This window comes from Lathamus discolor, chromosome 4, assembly GCF_037157495.1.
Source record: "Lathamus discolor isolate bLatDis1 chromosome 4, bLatDis1.hap1, whole genome shotgun sequence".
Lineage (NCBI taxonomy): Eukaryota > Metazoa > Chordata > Aves > Psittaciformes > Psittacidae > Lathamus > Lathamus discolor.
The window spans coordinates 127,046,830-127,066,018 of record NC_088887.1 but is presented as its reverse complement, the minus strand read 5'-3'; positions in this window follow the sequence as shown (position 1 = coordinate 127,066,018).

Sequence of the window (19,189 nt, the reverse complement as noted above, 5' to 3'; positions counted from 1 at the left end):
GTGGTTTGGGGACCATAGCACTGGTTCCCCTTTAGCTGTCTGAGCTGTACCAACAGCTCCCCAAAGCCCAGCATCTTCCTTGTGAAGCTTTGTTGACTTCAGATTAAATATAGGAGCGAAGCAACATCAAAGTATATCAAGTATTAATTGCCCTCTGAGGGGACAACACTGTTTCTGTGGCCATCCACTGCTTCCCCCCATCATCTCCACGTGTCCTTTGATCTCTCCAGCTTGTGTTTCCAGTCCCTGGCCGCCTGTTTTTATCTTTCTCTGTGCCCGTCTCCCCCCTCCCTATCATTTTCATTAGCAGCACGTTGCAAACACGCTTAAATCCTCTGCTCAGCTGCCTATCGCACCCCGCTGTGCAGTAAATTGCCTTTGGAAGCGGGATCCTAGGGACGTTTCTCCCACCTCTCCCAGTGCAGCTCTTTAGGAGTAGAGCACAGCACATCATCCCCTTTCTGGGACAGTTTCCATCAGGGCACCTGCCAGCAAGAGGTAGGATCATGGGCACTTCACGCCGAGTCCCCTGTGTCCCATCCCTGCATCAGAATCCGCAGCGTTCAGCTGTAATTTCTATTACCCAGCATTTAAGTTCCTCATTAAGACGCGTTAACTCCCATTTAATTCCCTCTCAGGATGGCAAGTGCTCGTGTTTAATGAACTCTCTGCAGAGCTGTCTGGGGAGATTTAAACCAAAGCCTCCAGCAGCTGGTCAGGGTGTGATTAATGATGGCTGTGGACTCGAGAAAGAGAAGAGCCAAGGGGAGAAGAGCTGCCCATAAAGAGGTGCAAGCTCTGCCTTGGTCAATATAGCTTGCTCCTTTCCAAAACCCAAGTCAGCTCGTGGTGAGGATGCGGTCAGCATCACCGTGCACCACTCTGGCTGCTTGCACTGTAGGGTGAGGAGCTCCAAGCAGAAATGATGGAAAAGAGGATGAAGCCCTCAACGACTTCGTTTGGGACTGGACACACCGGCATTTTCAAGAAGCAGATTGACTTTATGGTCCCCCTAAACCATGAATGTCTTCTCCTATGGCCACGCTCACAGAGGAGGATACTCCGAGGCGTACACCTGAGCCGCAGTGCCATGGGATGTCCCTGGGAGGGAATTCCCACCTAGGTACTCTCATTCCCACCACCTAAACTCCTGAAGGTATAAAGAAAACCCAAAGATGCCTTTAAAGCTTTTCCCACTTTGTTCTGCTGTTAAGCAGCTCCCTCTTGGCATCCTCCACAATACCCCCAAACGGTTCCTAATGCATCCGTCTCAGGAAGAAACCTGTAGTGCAAAAATCACCGTGCTCCACTCGGGCCCATAATCAGCAATCCCCTCCGCTGTGTGACTGTCCCTCCCGCGTCCTCTTCCTGTCAGTCAGCCAGCGAGGAAAGAGGGTTCACTGAAAACACCTTCCAGCTTCACACCGGCAAGGAAAGCTCTGACAGCTCAGGAGCCGTCAGCAGAGCACGGAACAACTTGGCAAGAATCCTGTGTCATGAGCAAGGAAGCTGCAGTCAGCTCCCGACAGATGATGCAGAGAAATTAATTTCACAAGTCATGGCTGCTTACAAATAGCTTCCCCAGCACCTGGGGCGCGCTCTGGATCTCTCTCCATGCGCATTAAGCAGTTATCTGTTTTATTCCCCTCCGTTCTTCCCTTTAGTTTGATGTTAATATATGCTTCCCAGCTGTTCCCTGATGCACTACATTGTACGGCAACAGACCATGACCATGCGCCTTTCCTGCTGTTCACGGCGTCTTCAGCATTCATATGGCAGGACAGAGGTATTGGGACGTGGGATATTTGCTGTTCAATAGGCAGTGCTCTGAATTTAATCCTTTGCTGCTCCTAAAGGCTCTTAAAATCCTCCTCCAAGTTGAACACTCGACAAACGCCCCTCAGTTTCCAGAGAGGTCATTAGACTTTACCAGCAATGGCATTTACTCAGCCCCTTGCCAGGGGAATACTGAAGGTCCAGAATGTCACTCTATTATGTTGAGGCTGTAAAAACGTGGCTTTCCCCCATATAAATCATACTGCAGTGTCAGAAGGCAGCAAGGGGGGGAAGTTGTTTAACCCTGCACTGCCTGGCAGCTGGCTCACCTTCCTGCAAAGCCAAGTGCAATCAGCCCTGTTCCCTTGGGACCCCGCAGAGTTTTCCTCCCCACTCTTGTGCAGGGGCTGTAAATCCTTTCGATCCACTTAACTGCTTGTTCTTCCCCTTCATTATCCCTGCCTTGTGTAGCCCAGGCTCTGGGGGAGGAGGCACTTCCAGTCGTGACCGTCCCATTGCAGCCGTCCATCATCCGTTGGCACTTATGGCTCTCCTCCCTTGACACCGAACAGCATCATCACCTCTCCCTCAGTACTCAAACCCTTTCCTTACCTCCACCATCTGCTTTCAGAGTCCAACAGACTCCTCTTGAAGTCACTGGGAAAATGGCCAACACAAAGCAGGGGTGGGATGGACTGGAATAACTGAGAGACAGGAAAAGGCGGACCATAAGCAAGTTGAACCAGAAGCCATAAAATTCACGGTGCTGTAGGCTTATACAAGAGCCCTTGCCATGAAGGTGATGCTTAGGTATCAGTTGAATGCAGCTCTGCCCTCCCTGTGCTCCTCCTTCACTGCTCATGCTATAAGGGACCAGGATGAATGAGGCTTTGTTATGGTGACAGTCCCAAAGAGTTTCCAGTCTACTTAAGACAATCCAGAAATAAGAGCAGAATTATCCCTATTTACAGTTTGGGAACTGAGTCCCTAAGGATTGCACCGTTCTGATCACACCGTACCCCACCAACAGAGCTGGAAAGTGAATCACATCTCCGGAGTCTCCAGGTTCTAGAGCTCAGTGATCAAACTCTCTGGTCGCTGTGATTTGCCAGTGGTTCTGCTCCAAGGTGATGGAGGAGTCATGACTCTTCCTATCTGCTCATGTATGAATCCAAAGGCAGTTCTGCATTAAACGGGTGTTTTCACCAAGGCAGGGCTCAAACCTGCAGATTGTCATCTCCATTCACGGCATAAACCTCTGCTCTGAGGCTGCTGGCTGGTGCAAGGGGTCTCCTGAACCTCTTTGTTGAAATCAAAAGGGGTTGCTTGTCAAATCCCCGTTACGAGATGGCCTCGTTGCTCCTGCTCTTGCCTCCCCAGCTGCTTTCTGCTTTGTGGATGATACCAAAACTTGTCAATGACACCAAACTGAGTGGGGAAATGCACGCTTGGGTAGGGAGAACCACCCTGCAGGATGAGCTGGGCAGGCTGGAAGAGCGGGCTGACAAGAACTTGATGGTGTTCAACAGCCACCAGGACACGGGGATGATCAGATCAGCTGCAGGAGGAAACCAGATCTTTTGTGCCTCTTAGGAGGTAGGATATGATGTGACTGAATGTGTCATGTTAGAACAGCACTAAGCAGAGCTTGGTGTCTCAGGAGACAATCCTGTGTGTATCCAAGCATCTCCTGGGAGCCCTCCCAGGGCTTGGCTGGGGTTTTAGCAGAAGTCCATTGGAATAAAGAGTCAGAATCATAGAATCCCATGGGAACAAAGAATCACAGGATCCCAGCCTGGTTTGGGTTGAAGGGACCTTGAAGCTCATCCAGCTCCAACCCCTGCCACAGGCAGGGACCCCTTCCACTGGAGCAGCTTGCTCAAGGACTTGAAGAACAGAGCTCTAAGTCAACTAAGAAGCTCAAGCAGTTATAAACCGGCCACCACACCACCTCTCACGCCGTGCAGAGGGCCCCATTCACATCAGCATCCCCAGGGAGAGGCTTTGCACCCCATAGTTCTCCAGTCACTCCAAGTCAGGAGAGGAGGCTGTGATCAGGATTGCTGTGGGGAGACAGCATCTGGGGTGGTGGCATGTTTCCCAGCATACATACAAGTCAGTCCCTCTGGTTGTTGATGGAGCCATCAGACTGATGCAGCACTTTCATTCCCGACCATGAATTGCTCTCTTCTTCCTCATCCCTCTTTATAATACAGATGCCCATTTCCCCCCACCCTCGGTTTCTTGTTTATACCTTAATGGCCCTTGATTTTCAATGGGCTCTTAGAGCCAGGTTCTGTGCACACTCTGCACTGCTATTAGGATTTGCAGTGCTGCTTTGTTCTTTAAACAACCTTCGTCTGCTTTGCCTGCAGAGACATCTAACTGTGCCGGGCTTACACAGCTTCTCCTCTTGGTGTTCCCAAGTGGAACCAGAACAGCAGCAAAGGCTTTGGAACATAGAAACACACGGAGCCCCTCTTGGCTGCTGCTCCAAAGCATTCCCGTTGGAACAGACCTGGTCTCCAGTGTTTCTGACCTGAAGCTGGCTGAGCAGCCATTGCTTTCCCCATCCAGGGATCTCTCAGTGCAGATCAATGCTGTTCAATTTTACAATCATAGAATCATGGAATGGTTTGGGTTGGAAAGGACCTCAAGATCATCCAGTTCCAACCCCCTGCCATGGGCAGGGACACCTCACACTAAACCATCCCACCCAAGGCTTCATCCAACCTGGCCTTGAACACTGCCAGGGATGGAGCACCCACAGCTTCCCTGGGCAGCCCATTCCAGTGCCTCACCACCCTAACACGAAAGACCTTCCTCCTTATATCCAATCTAAATACACTGTTCAATAGCACCAACAGAAGCAACGAGGGTCAGTTATTGCCAGACCTTGATAGGAAAGATCCCAACAACCTCCTGAGTGGAGGGGTTTGTGAGCTGGGTCTTAGGAGATTGGGGCTGGCAAAGTCCTCTGTGCCTGAACCGTTTCCATGCATCCCATTTGGATGCAAACAAAGCATCTGTATTCCTGCCCAGCCTTTTGCACGTCTGCTTTGTGCTGTTCATCTTCCCTCTCCCAGAAGTGTTTTCTGAAGGGAACGTGTTTGTAAAGCCTCTACATTTCCCTTTCTTTGTATCAGATGCTCTGCCTGACCTCCTTTCCTGGATGACAAGGAAGAAGTGATTGTGAGCTCTCTAGTAAATATTGATACTGGTGCTTGTTGTTCCTTTTAACAGGCGGTCTTCCCTAGAGCCATTCGCTTTCCAAGGCACTGAGCTGCTGCTGTAAGGTCTGATGCACCTCCAGCTCTCACATCCATCCCCTGGAAACAGGAACAGCATCCCTTTCATCGTGTCAGTCTCTCCTTTTCCATGCCCATGTCAGTCTGCACTGTGGCTCCTATGGTCTCCTCTGTGCTGCCCGTCAACCTATGGGCAACCAGCCTTTAAACAACTACACTGGGATCAGGAGGAGCCGTGTCTGGGGGAACTGTGGGGCTGCAGCTCTGCCTATCCCGACTGCATGAACCAAGGCTCCAGTCCCGGCTGGTGACCAGCCTCATCTGCTCCTGCACCTCCTGGAGCTGCTCAGCTCCATCTGAGGCAGCCATGGAGCACAGGTCTGCAAGATACAGGGGGTTAGGGGTGAGTTCAGACCCGATCCATTGTCTGCCATCTAGGAATACATCAGCTGTGCCTGTAGAAACCTCCTGTGGGAGCAAGAATTGAGCCCTAAGACTGGCTTTGCATGTGCCCATGGGTGTTGTTATTGCTGGTGGGGCTGACAAGGTGAAGAAGGAGATGCTACAGGAGCAGCCGAAAGGCCCACCTGGACTATTACAACCTTAATGCTTACTCATGGAGGCTGTTTTTCAGTGCCCAAAGCACAGAGACTTTAACTTGCTCCTTAATTTGCTCCTTAAAGCAGTTAGCAAAATTCCTGCTATCAATCAGGCCGTGGCAGCCTCTCCAAAGGCACAGCCAGGAACTGCACAGTAATTGTGGATGCTTTGCTGAATTTACTGCATGGCAGCGCCGAATTTGTCACTCTGAGATGAAGCACGAATGCGCTGTTGGGCACAATCAATACTTCCCTAGATTGCTAGGAAGTTGTGAGGGATTCGGTACCGTGCCACCTCTCTTGGGCAATGCATAGGACTGTATGAACTCATTCCCTGCAGAGGAGCATCGTGGGTCAGTGTGGGAAATAGGCTGGGGATAAAATGGACACCTCCATGCCATCACTTGCAGCACTGGGTGCAGTTCTGGTGTCCTTAACATAAGGAGGACATGGAGCTCTTGGAGCAAGTCCAGAGGAGGCCACGAGGATGAGCAGGGGCTGGAGCAGCTCCTGTATGGAGCCAGGCTGAGAACATTGGGGCTGTTGAGCCTGGAGCAGAGAAGCTGCGTGGAGACCTCAGAGCAGCTTCCAGTGTCTGAAGGGGGCTGCAAGGATGCTGGAGAGGGGCTCTTCATTAGGGACTGGAGCAATAGGATAAGGGGTGATGGGTTCAAACTGGAACAGGGCAAGTTCAGGCTGGAGATAAGGCAGAAGCTCTTCCCTGTGAGGGTGCTGAGGTGCTGGCACAGGGTGCCCAGAGAAGCTGTGGCTGCCCCATCCCTGGCAGTGCTCAAGGCCAGGTTGGACACAGGGGCTTGGAGCAAGCTGCTCCAGTGGAAGGGGTCCCTGCCCGTGGCAGGGGTTGGGGCTGGAGGAGCTTTAAGGTCCCTTCAACTCAAACCAGTCTGGGATCCTGTGACTTATGGGGGACTCAGCATGGGCTGGGGTTAACAGGGAGGACCACAGCACTGTAATGCTCACTCAGTTGCTCTCATTGGAGATGTCAGGACCACTGATAACAGATCACTGCCCGGGGCTTGCGACATCTGTCCCTCTCACCTCTATTGAAGGATTCAGCGCCGTTCTCACCATGTCTCTGAAAGCCTCGGACACCATCTCGGAGGAGGCAGTGCACGTAGTGTGGCTCTCGTCCTGTTGGGAGCCATTTGCTCTAAACCCAGGTTTAATTAGCAATGGTCGTGTTCATGCTGAGAGGTTAATGCGGTCCCTGTATGGCATGGTCACGAGATTTCAGAGCAGCTTCCATCAGAGCCTTCTATTTTGGGGTTGGTTTCAGCTCAGCCTGAGCTAAGTGCAGTGATGGCTGGAGAGGCTGGAAATGGGGCTCGAGGGGTAGCATGAGGCTGCAGAGCAATTCCTTACAGCCAGGGGAAGCCTCTGTTCTGTGCCAGCCCTTGACAGAGATGTGGTCTTTGCAATCATGGAATCATGGAATCAGCCAGGTTGGAAAAGCCCTTTAAGCTCATCCAGTCCAACCATTACCACAGCACTGCGAAGGCCACCTGTAACACACGGCACCGAGGACACGAGGCCATCTCCCTTCCCTCTCCACAGGCAATGACCATATCCAGACCCTCTCTCCCATGTGAGCCCTACCATTCACCCCACATTAGGCCAGGAAGGGTCCATCATGTACCCTGGCTATGTGGAAATGCTTTGCAAAGGGACACAGGAACACAGGTCTTCTCTACAGGTTAATGCACTTGGACATCCTTGGACCAGCCACAAACAGATGCTGCTCCATAAGGGATGCTCTTGGGTGCTCCAGAGGCATCTCTCCCTTTTCAGCTTAGTTTTGCTTATCTTAATTGAGCTGCAACTGATTGGAATCAGCTTCAGTTAAAAGTATCCCAGGTCTCTGATCAGCCCTGAAACACTTCCTGGCTGCCACCGAGGCCAGAGGCTCCTGCTTGTGTTGGCTCATCCCATAGTGGTCTGTGTGGTCCTCAGTAGCCCCATCGTAGGTGGCCCTGTATGTCTATAACCATGTAAATACATGGTCAAGTCCATGACCACTTGCTCTGCCCCCAGAACCTTGGGCATCAGGGGCTGAGGAGTTTGCTGGTGCCATCTCCACCACTTCAACCCATTGCTGCTCTGATGTACAGGGAGAGTGTGGTTTCCACCCTTTACATTAAGCTGAGCCTGAATCCAGGCCTCAGTCTGTCTGGATGTCAGAATAACTACAAGCAGCCTCCTAACTCGTACAGAGGCTGATTTAAGCCTTAATTTAGTGGTTTATCCGGAGAGCAGGAAGTAAACTGGTGCTGCCAATTAGGAGCCATCTGCTTTCCCCTAATCTTGTGCAGGCTTCCAACCCGCAAACAGGAACCTCCGTGGCTGGGCCATCACTTCTGCCAGGCACAAACAACCCAATGTCTCTCTGTGGAGAGCTGCCTCCAGGGACCGTGTCCTGGGGTCTTCAGGGATGAGTGGTCCCTTCCATCCCTGGGATAGTGGTGACCATGGCAAAGCGGATGGGCTGCTCTGGAGAGAGGTCAAGGACCAGCATGAGTCAGTGCTGGAGAGGAGGGAGATGCTCCCTCAGCGGAGATGGTTTCTTTGAGTCTGATCTTACACTTGAGGATCTTGCACCTACATGATGGTATGTGGAGGACAGCCCCGAGAGGGTAGATGGAAGGGACAACCCACAGCAAAGAGGGATGGACAGGTTCCCCTTGCAGAAACAGCTGTTTCACACATCCCTTCTTGCAGCATCCCAAAGAAAATCATAGAATGGTTTGGACTGGAAAAGGACCCAAAGCTCTTCCAGCTCCAACCCCTGCCCCGGGCAGGGACCCCTTCCACTGGAGCAGCTTGCTCCAAGCCCCTGTGTCCAACCTGGCCTTGAGCACTGCCAGGGATGGGGCAGCCACAGCTTCTCTGGGCACCCTGTGCCAGCGCCTCAGCACCCTCACAGGGAAGAGCTTCTGCCTTATCTCCAACCTGAACTTCCCCTGTTTCAGACTGAACCCATCACCCCTTGTCCTGTCACTGCAGTCCCTGATGAAGAGTCCCTCCCCAGCATCCTTGCAGCCCCCTTTAGACACTGGAAGCTGCTCTGAGGTCTCCACGCAGCTTCTCTTCTCCAGGCTCAACAGCCCCAATGTTCTCAGCCTGGCTCCATACAGGAGCTGCTCCAGCCCCTGAGCACCCTCATGGCCTCCTCTGGACTTGCTCCAACAGCTCCATGATGATGCCAAGAAGACGCCAGGAGCATCTTTCAGCCTGAAGAGGTGATCGCGGCTGGGAGAGGAGAGGGGCTGATAAAGCCTAAGTTCCCCCTGCCCAGAACAAGACACCAGGGACAACCTTGTGTCCCAACAGCCAGCACAGGGAGGTGGCCTTCCCTGCTCCTGTCCCCTGTGTGCACCAACCTCAGGTGAGGCTGGACACTGCCAACCAGAGCTGGATCTGCTCCCAGGCCAGCTGGTCCCATGCCCTTGGTGCATCACCAGAGCTGAGCAATTCCAGCAGCTCTGAAGTTAATAACAGCTCTGGACGTGTTCACTTGAGCTTTGCTCATCCCTAAATCCTTCTCCGTTGTAGCAGCTGTTTGGTTTGGCGGGGGTTAAACCTCTATTCGAAGCCCAGCATAAAGCTACTTGGGGGCTGCTGAGAGGTATCTGCCCTTGTGGTGTAGGGACATCACCTCACGTCATCAGCAGAGAGATCCCCAAAGGAGGTGACTCAGAAAATGCCTTTGAGAAGTCTTTGGACTTGATGATCTCAAAGGTCTTTTCCAACCCGGTTGATTCCATGACTCTGGAAAGCTGGGGGCTCTCCTTGCTCCCCCTCCCATGCAGCAGCTCCGGAGCAGCCCTTGCTTTGCCTCTCAGAAGGTTTCACCATGACCTTGATGGAGCTTGTTGGGGTTTTAGAGAGCAGCCATTAAAGAACAATAAAACAGCAATCAGAGGAGGAGCGTTTACCAGATGTTACCACCTCCTTTGTCTGCATCTTCCCCCGCAAAACCTTCCGGCTGCAGCATTCTGCTCAGGTGCCACCTCTGCTGCCCTGCCCATGGGGACACGGCTCTCTCTGGTGGCAGAGGAATGCCCACCCTGCTCGGGTGCAAGGAGCGAGGAGCAGCAAAGGGAGAAGAGCCAGGGCTGCTCTGCAAGGCTTGGGGTGCTGCGGAGGGAGGTTTCCTGTGGGTTGCTCATGACTTTGATTCATGGTGCTAAAGATGCTCCTGCAGGAAACATCAGGTTGCCAGCTCTGCTGAGTCACAGCGCTGCTTTCGGCAGCGGTCCCTCCCCATAGGCACCTTCCCCACCCAGCTGGAGCCTTCTGTCCAAAGCACCTTCCAACTGGTACCACGCTCTCCTCGAGGCATCATAGATGTGACCTCTTGATGCGGTTTGGGATGAAGGACAAAGGCATCGGCCAGGGACGGTGTGGGGAAAAGACCTGGAGGAGGTTTGGAGGCATCGCCATGGATGGAGAAAGGCAGGAAATGTTCTCCAAGCGTGGATAATGCGCAGCCCCGGTTCTGTCATTCACGCCCTGGAGACTGAAGGTGGAAAGGTCCAAGCTCACCGCACCTCCGGCTACTGATGGGTGCTCCAAGCATAACTCCATGAGCCATACTCAGGTGGAACGGCAGGGAATATCACTCATCCCACACCCACTGTGCAGCCACTCGGTGGCCAATCCATAGCAATCCAAATGAGGCAGCATTTATCCCCCCTGGAGAGCTGGCATTGCCGGGCTGAGTCCTGGCCACAACCAACGCAAGTCCAGCACCTTCTCTTTCCCCTTGTGATATGCGGATCACTTGCACATCGCCCCTTCCTCCGAAGTTGCCCCTTGGGAAGGAGCTCCCAAAGCACCCACAGAACCACCCTGTTGCCCTTCTGAACCATCCTCCTCCTCCTCACAGTGCCACCAAGGACAGAGTGTCCAAGGCCACAGCATCAGCATCAGATCCCCCCTGTAGTACTTGGGGTGCCTTCATGCGTTGCTCTGCTGGGGCAGCTTTTGCATCACCTTCATTCACCCAACCTGGGTGAACCTCAGGGTCCATCCACGGTGGGTTTTAGCTTCCGAGTCCCCTAAAATGCATTTCAAGCCATCGAATCACTGCGGTTTATAGAAGAAAACGGGTTCATTTTCCTCCCTGCGTTTTTGCTGGGGTTTCAGTCCGCTGAGCCAAAGCCCTTGATGTTTTACAGCCCTCACTAATGCACCGGTGCTTCCCCAGGCAAACTATTTCTGGCCGTGCCACAGAAGGGAAGGTGGAAGGTCCCCATAGCAAGTTATTTATAGTCCTGCTGCTCGCTGGCCTCTGCTGCTCCCCCGAGCATCCCTTCCGCAGGCAGGAGGCAGGAGCTGTTAAACACTGCAATTAGCTCTGTTGTCACTCCTTGCTCTGGAACCGCCAGCGCATCTCCCTCAGGAAGACCTCGCCATAAAGCTCATCTGCCGAGGCCAGGTTCGTTGCGGGTGAGCTGCGGGATGCTGCACACCCATCATCCTGCCCCAGCACCGTGACAGCCCCGTTCCCCAAGGGAGATGAGGAACATCCGTATGTGAAACATCCATCACCCCTTGGGAGATGGGGAACAAAGTCGGAGCTGTCATTTAGGCTCCCTGGGGACTACAGGGCACTTGGCTCTCGTGCTCTGCTTGCAGAGGTCTTACCTTAGGTTCTTGTCTCGGAGGAGGCCACGTTTGCCTGGTCCCTGCCCAGAGGAGGGGAGAATCCCCTCCCTGAGCTGCTGCTCACACTCTGGGGGTGCAGCCCAGCACACGGGGGGGTTCTGGGCTCAAGCGCTCACTGAAGCCGGGTCATGGGGAGCTGCTCCTCACCCAGCACCCCAAGTCCTCCTCAGGCTGCTCCATCCCATCGCCCGCAGCCTGGCTTTGTGCTGGGGTTAAGTTTGTCTCAACCCACCTCTGTGTTGAGAAGGATTTCTTAATGCTGACAAACAGACCCCATTTGTGTGTCTGAGCTGCTACAAGGAGGGGAAAGGGGTCCCTGTAAAACTTCATGAGCACTTTACCTGCTGGATCTCTCCCACTCATCACCAAGACCAGGGCCACTCTGTATTGGTAAGAGCACACATGTTTAATAAGGCAACATAAGCCATTAACATGCAGCAGAAAGGGTATAAATAGGACTGCTGGGCTGCAGCAGAGAGCCACCTCTGTCCATCACCGCTTCCCACTCTCCCCGTGCAGCTCAGCTGGCTGATAACATCGATGCTGCTTAATGGTCGTCCCTATGCTTTCTGGCTGCTGTGGGACGGGCAATGGGGTAAAGGGCTCTGAAGTGCTCCTCAGTTGCGTTGTCTCTCATCACAGAACAACCCCTGGAGCCCTTCAGACCCGTTCATCTCTTTGTATTGCTTTGGAGAACTGTTATCTCATGCTTCTGAGGGTGTCAAACCCATTTCCAGAGTCGAGCGAGTGACAGGGTGTGATGGAGAGGGTGCGCGGAGGGAGCCGACCTCCTGCTACCCCACGCTGCTCGGGGCTGAGCTTCATACCCAGCTGCAGAGCTGCCTGTAGCATCCCCAATTATCAAGTCAAGTGGAAGCCAAGGGAGTGATGCTATTAGAGAGCAAGCGGCTGATGGGCTGCTCGTGCTCCCTCCGCACTCCGACATGTGCTTCTATGGGATATATTTCATTGCCAGCTGAGCTCTTGCGACTACACCAAGCAAATCAAAAGCTATCCATTTTCCTGCGTGTGGGACCGGGGGGGGACAATCCGATACAATTACTCATATCAGAGCTGACGATTAATAATGGAGACATGACAGATTACACACTCACCTTGAGAATATTGAATTAAAGCTCAGTGATGAGGCTCCTGGGCACCCTGAGTATGGAGATGTGAGGCGGTGGTTTCAATGTCTGATGGCAGAGATAAGCTCTAAGGTACTCCTGTGGGGATGGTGAGGGCAGGATGGAGGGATGGGGATCCTTGGGGATGCGGCTGTCACCTGGGGCATTGCTATGGGGATACCCTCTTGGAGCAACCTGCTCCTGGGGGCTTCCCTCTCCATCCCTGCAGGATGGGGAATGGCGTGGAGGAGGCTGAGCCTGGCCCCCAGGAGGCTGTGATGGTGATGATGGTGATGACGGTGTGCTGACGTGTAAAGCCTACCCTTAACATGGGGCAGCAAAAGTGCCAGCGAAGCAATTCACTCAAGGACGTGCAGCTCCGCTGTCCCCGCACCACCCAGACCCCTACATCTCTTTCTAGCAGGTAGTGAGTTCACAAGATCCTTAAGACACATCACATCGGCATGTCCAGGTCAGCAGCCCCAGCACCAGCTAAACCCCAAGCATCACCCCTTTGCCGGGGGGGAAACCCTGTGATCATCCCCTTCCAAGCCATGTCACCCAAGGGATTACCTCCGGAGCCCAGACTTGCTGCAGGACTACCATGGGGCTCGCTGCCAAAACCAGAGAGAAGAGCCCAAGCAGGCCGTGATGCATGGGGTTTGCTGGTACCCAGCCCCATGAGTCTTAAGCTGGGCTGGTACAGCTCTCAAATCACATCTCCACAGCTCAGCATGAAGATCCCATGAAAGCCAGGGGCATGAAGAGCTCATCCCTTTCCTCTCTCCTGAAGCAGAGCCACTTCTAAGCTGTCTGCAGATAGGTGATGTATTAATACCCAGCTTCAGCAGAGCAAGGCTGCAGGAGAAGGGCTCGGAGCCACAGCCCCGTTTTCCAAGGCGTCTTCACCAGGAGGATATTGGACCCTGGGATGGATCATTCACAGCTGGTAGCAAGAGGATTCACTTCTATGTGGGGTTGCAAGGACCCTTTCGAAGCAGCATGGGAGCCCCTGATGTGCAGACACAGAATGGATGTCTCTGATCAGCCCATGGTTTGGCTGTGACCTCAGTAACACAGGTTGGGATGGTAGCACACGGGATCCAAATGATCCCATGTCACATCCATACATTCATTTAATCTCCTTTTCTCTCTGTCCCTTGGTGAGAAGTGGGAAGAGTCCATGGTGCCCCTTTGGCCCATCTGTGGGAATGATGCAGTTGGATCCCGTCAGGATGAGGATGCGTTCCTCCCCATGTACCAGGGATGGGGCAGTGACTTCGGGGGACCGCATCCCGCTGGCGCAGCTCACCACTTCTCCTACATCTGAGTGGGATAAAACCTCCCACATCGGTGTTCTCCTGAGCTTTCTGGGGATGGAGAGGACTCTGACTCCTTGGGAGGGTCAGCCCATGCAGGTAGAGGAGAACCGGGGGCAAAAACACTGATGCAAGCAGACCCAGCATGCCATCAGGAGGAAGGCTGTGCCCTCGGGCTATTTTTGACTTGTTCCTCTTCACTATGGAGCCACTGATCTCTGCTATTGTCCCTGTTGTGACTAAGGGCTCTGCAGTTGGAATCGCATTGAGCCAGAGTTGGAGAAGAGAGGGTTGTGTGCGGCTCTCGGGGGACTGGTAATGGGAGAGAGCCCTTCACCTCCTGTTTACACTTTAATGCCCATCCAGGTTATTCATTATTTATTGCTAATGTATTTATAGAGCATTAGTAGCTTAGCAGGCATTTGGGGAATGGTTCCTCTCTCCATCGGATAGCGTGGTATAAATAGAGCGGTTAAACACAGCACGGGCTCTGCTGACCCGCTGCCTTTGTACCCGAGCCCTGATGAGCTTAAGGGACCATCAGTCCCCTCCTGGGCCTTGTGGCTTTGCCATGGGGGATTATTTGTCCTGCTGGGCTGGTACAGCATTGGCTTTGTGTATCCGTTGTGCTCTGGATCCGTAACAAAGCCAAACCTGGCTGTGGGCACCCCAAGTCTCACTCCTCAGCACCCTTGTCTGGCCATCACCATCCACATCTGCAGGGTTTCATCTATATGGGGTGAAAACCCACCCTGATGATGCCATGTCCCATGCTCAGGGGATCTCAATTCAATGTCTTCACTTTCCCCCTGCCCCTTCCTCTGCAGCTCATCAGGAGCCATCTCCCCAACCCAACTCCTACCACAATGACCACGACCAGCCCCAGCAGAGCTGCATTTGCAAGCCCGTAATGTTTAAAGGCAGAATCTTTGATACCATCTTAAAATATGCAGCCATTAGCTCAGCGGGTCCAATTCCAGCCGGCTCTCCGGATGCTGATGCATCAATTAGCAGGGATGAGACCTTGTGGGATGGATGAAGGCTGTGCTACCACAATGACCCTCATCATCCTCTAACCAAGGGGGATATCGGACCGAAAGGGACGTGGAGCTGTTGGAGTCAGTCCAGAGGAGGCCACGGAGCTGCTGCGAGGGCTGGAGCAGCTCTGCTCTGGAGCCAGGCTGAGAGAGCTGGGCTGGGGCAGCCTGGACAAGAGAAGGCTCCTGAAGGGGAGACCTGAGAGCAGCTCCAGTGCCTAAAGGGGCTGCAGGGAACCTGGAGAGGGGCTTGGGACAAGGGCCTGTAGGGCCAGGCCAAGGGGAATGGCTTGAACCTGCCTGAGGGGAGACTGAGCTGAGCTCTTAGGCAGAAGCTCTTCCCTGTGAGGGTGCTGAGGCGCTGGCCCAGGGTGCCCAGAGAAGCTGTGGCTGCCCCATCCCTGGCAGTGCTCAAGGCCAGGTTGGACACAGGGGCTTGGAGCAAGCTGCTCCAGTGGAAGGGGTCCCTGCCCATGGCAGGGGTTGGAACTGGATGGGTTTTAAGCTCCCTTCAACACAAACCCTTCTATGAAATCTGGGTGCTGCCGCCTGGGACATACGGACGTGGGAGCTGTGGAGCAGGAAAAGGAGGTGACACAAAGCTCACAGCCAGTGCTGGGTCTCTACCAGTGACCAGCGACCCCCAGAATGAGCTTGTACTGGCAGCAATAACCACAACCAGCCCACAGGGACGTGCCATCCACACCTTGTTTTGCCTGGTCATGGGGAATCAGCTTGGCCATGGAACCAAGGAATCCCAGCCTGGCCTCCAGCCCCTGCACCCATAGAATCACAGAATGGTTTGGGTTGGAAAGGACCTCAAGATCATCCGGTTCCAACCCCCCTGCCATGGGCAGGGACACCTCACACTAAACCATCCCACCCAAGGCTTCATCCAACCTGGCCTTGAACACTGCCAGGGATGGAGCACTCACAACCTCCCTGGGCAGCCCATTCCAGCGCCTCAGCACCCTCACAGGAAAGAATTTCCTCCTTAGATCCAATCTAAACTTCCCCTGTTTCAGTTTGAACCCGTTACCCCTTGTCCTGTCACTGCAGTCCCCGATGAAGAGCCCCTCCCCAGCATCCCTATAGGCCCCCTTCAGACACTGGAAGCTGCTCTGAGGTCCCCACGCAGCTTCTCTTCTCCAGGCTCAACAGCCCCAATGTTCTCAACCTATCTTCATGTCCTTGAGCATCCCTGGAGCAAAGCCCTAAACCCATGACTTATTCTCCCACCCTGGGGACTCTCCCACGTTGGGTTAAAAACAGATTTTTCCAAGCCCTTTGCAATCGCAAGACGAAGCAAGCAAAGGAGGGAGAGAAATCCCCTGGGATGAAGCAAAACCCGAAGCACGACCACTCGCTTCAGTGCCAAACCCTTTGCAGATACAGGTGGGAGGATTTCTCTAGGTGTGAGAAGTGTCATTTCCAACAGATTTATGTGGAAAACGTCAAAAGAAAATATTCCTCATTTCCCAGCGTTTTTCCAAGGATCCTCCTGCAGAGAAATGAGGAATTCCAGCGTCACGGGTGTGAGTTTTAAAGGGGTGCTGAGCAAAGGTTGATAGCTGGGCTCAAACCCTGTGATTTACTGATTACGGGATCTCTTAGCAGTGACAGGGGTGCTCCCATGCTGCCCCAAAGCGTGTGGCTGGGGCAGAGAATCACCACTTGAAAGGGACCATCAGGAACAGCAAGGAAACCCCAAAGGGAGTCAGAAGGAGAAGCAGAGATGCCCCATCAAAGCGGGCAGAGGAGGGAAACCCACCATGTGTGATGGCTCCATTCTGCTCCTTCCTTCTCTGTCATAGAATCATAGAATCACAGAATGGTTCGGGTTGGAAAGGACCTCAAGATCATCCAGTTCCAACCCCCTGCCATGGGCAGGGACACCTCACACTAAACCATCCCACCCAAGGCTTCATCCAGCCTGGCCTTGAACACTGCCAGGGATGGAGCACTCACAGCCTCCCTGGGCAACCCATTCCAGTGCCTCAGCACCCTCACAGGAAAGAATTTCCTCCTTAGATCCAATCTAAACTGCCCCTGTTTCAGTCTGAACCCATCGCCCCTTGTCCTGTCACTGCAGTCCCTGACGAAGAGCCCCTCCCCAGCTGGCACAACCCTTCCGCACCGTTGATGCCCAGGCTGTGATATGATTCTGTGGTTCTAAGAGCATCCCCTTGCAGGAGCAGTTCAGCCTTCGCAGAGCAGGACTTGATGCTGTGCCCAGGAGAAGCTCAAAGGCCAGGAAATGATTTCGTTTTCCTTTTTAAATAACCTACGATGTCTTCAGCTCTTCCCTTCTCACCGTTCCTGTGGGACAGCGGAGACCAAGGGCCATGCGTTTCGTGATGCCAATTCCCAGCTCAGGGCTGGAGAGCACCAGAAGTGTTTCTGCGCCATCCGTGCTCTCCTGCTCCTTTCCTGGCATGGAATCACCGGCTGGAAACACAGGGACAGTGGGAAGCTTTACACCCGGGTCTGGTTTTCACCCTGCCTGCAAACTGCAAGGAAAACCCAAGTGAAAATAACATGGATGGTTACAGATCCCGAGACCCCAGCGGGATGTGAGGAGGAGGAGGAGACGAGCTTCAGCCTCATTTTGCAGCAGTGGGGAATGAGGAGGGATGGAGGGGGAAGGAATGAGGCCATCACCAGGAGAAGGAGCCAGAAAAAGCATTGGATGTCTTTTTGGTCCAGGCTTTACTGAAAAGCCATCTGCAATCAGCCAACAAGAGCGGCACCAGCAGCAAAGAAACCAGGGTAGGATGCAGTGGAAAGGAGCTGGGAAGCCCAAAGGGCTTCAGCTCTGAACCAGAGAATCGTCATAGGATTATGGAATGGCTCGGGACGAAGGGAGCTTAAAGCTCGCCCTTCTATGGGCAGGGACCCCTTCCACTGGAGCAGCTTGCTCCAAGCCCCTGTGTCCAACCTGGCCTTGAGCACTGCCAGGGATGGGGCAGCCACAGCTTCTCTGGGCACCCTGTGCCAGCGCCTCAGCACCCTCCCAGGGAAGAGCTTCTGCCTAAGAGCTCAGCTCAGTCTCCCCTCGGGCAGGTTCAAGCCATTCCCCTTGGCCTGGCCCTGCAGGCCCTTGTCCAGATAACGGGGGCCATCACTGAAGAGGGGGAAGGAGAAGCGGTGTCACAGAGCGTGCGGCTTTACACTGGTTAATGAAGGTACAGTGTAAGTAATCAGTTCTCTTTGGAAACCTCCAGGAGACAGCAAGGTGACGAGTAACGTGTGTATTGAATTGTAGGAACGAATCACATCAGCCCAACCTAACCTCATCCTGTGACATGGTGATGGGCATCAGCGCAATGGGGATCTTTAATGCAAGAAGTCTTTGGTGCTGCTTCAAATGCAGAATTATGGCCTAGGAGGACCCCAAACCCACCCAAGTCTAACAAGGAGTCAAAGGGGAGCCCATGTATGAGGAGGTGCAGGGTTCAGCGTGACCATTAACCACTAGGGATGAAGAGCATCAACCTGGTGGTCAATGCCCAGATGTCAGGAATGAGAGTGCAGACTGGTTAAAGGGGTGGAAAACTGATCCAGGGCCATCAGGAAGGACATGGGAGTGTCGGTAGAGAAGAGAGGAACACACAGGCCCAATAGAGGTGACCATAAACCCAAAAAGGACCTATTTTGGGGGGATGAAGACAGAGATGTCCTTCTGCTCCTTGGGGTCCCTGGAGACTCAGTTTGGGCCTCTGCACTTCAGCAAAGGTAAGACCCAACTGCAGGAAGGTCAGAGAACAGCAGATTTGAGGAGAAAGAGGGGGAAATCTCGTCCTCCACTCCTGCATCTGAAAGGAACAGAGGTCCTGAGCTGGCTTTGGGCTGGACCAGGCTGAAACAAGGAGCAGAGCTGCTACAAGGTGCAGCACTTGCAGGTGCTGGGCTCCCAGCTTTGATGGTTGATCCATCTCCCGTGTTGGAATTCATCACCCCCCCACACATACACACCACAGCCATCCCTGGGGAGGTCGCAGCAGGCAGGGAAAGCACCATGGTCCCACCAGACACGGGTCCCCACGTCCCCAAAGCCACCCTGCTGCAGCATGGCACGAGAGCACACGGCTCCTCCAAGCCTTGGAGCATCTCCACCCTTCAAAGTCAAAGGGTTCAGCTCTGCTGGAGCCGCAGAGCGCCTCGTGCTCTCCCGTCACCTCTAATGTCATTCGCTGACCATGGTTTATGGCTTTTGGAGAGGGAGAGATGAGCCCTGCTTCATCCTTGGGCTTTATGAGAGGCTCCTACTCAGAGGAGCCACAGGAGAAGGACTAAAGCGATGTCCGCATCCCAGCAGATGGGAGCTTGCCAGGACATCCATGCAGAGCAGTGGACCCATTGGCCGCTTATTGATCCATTAAATATAAGCAATTA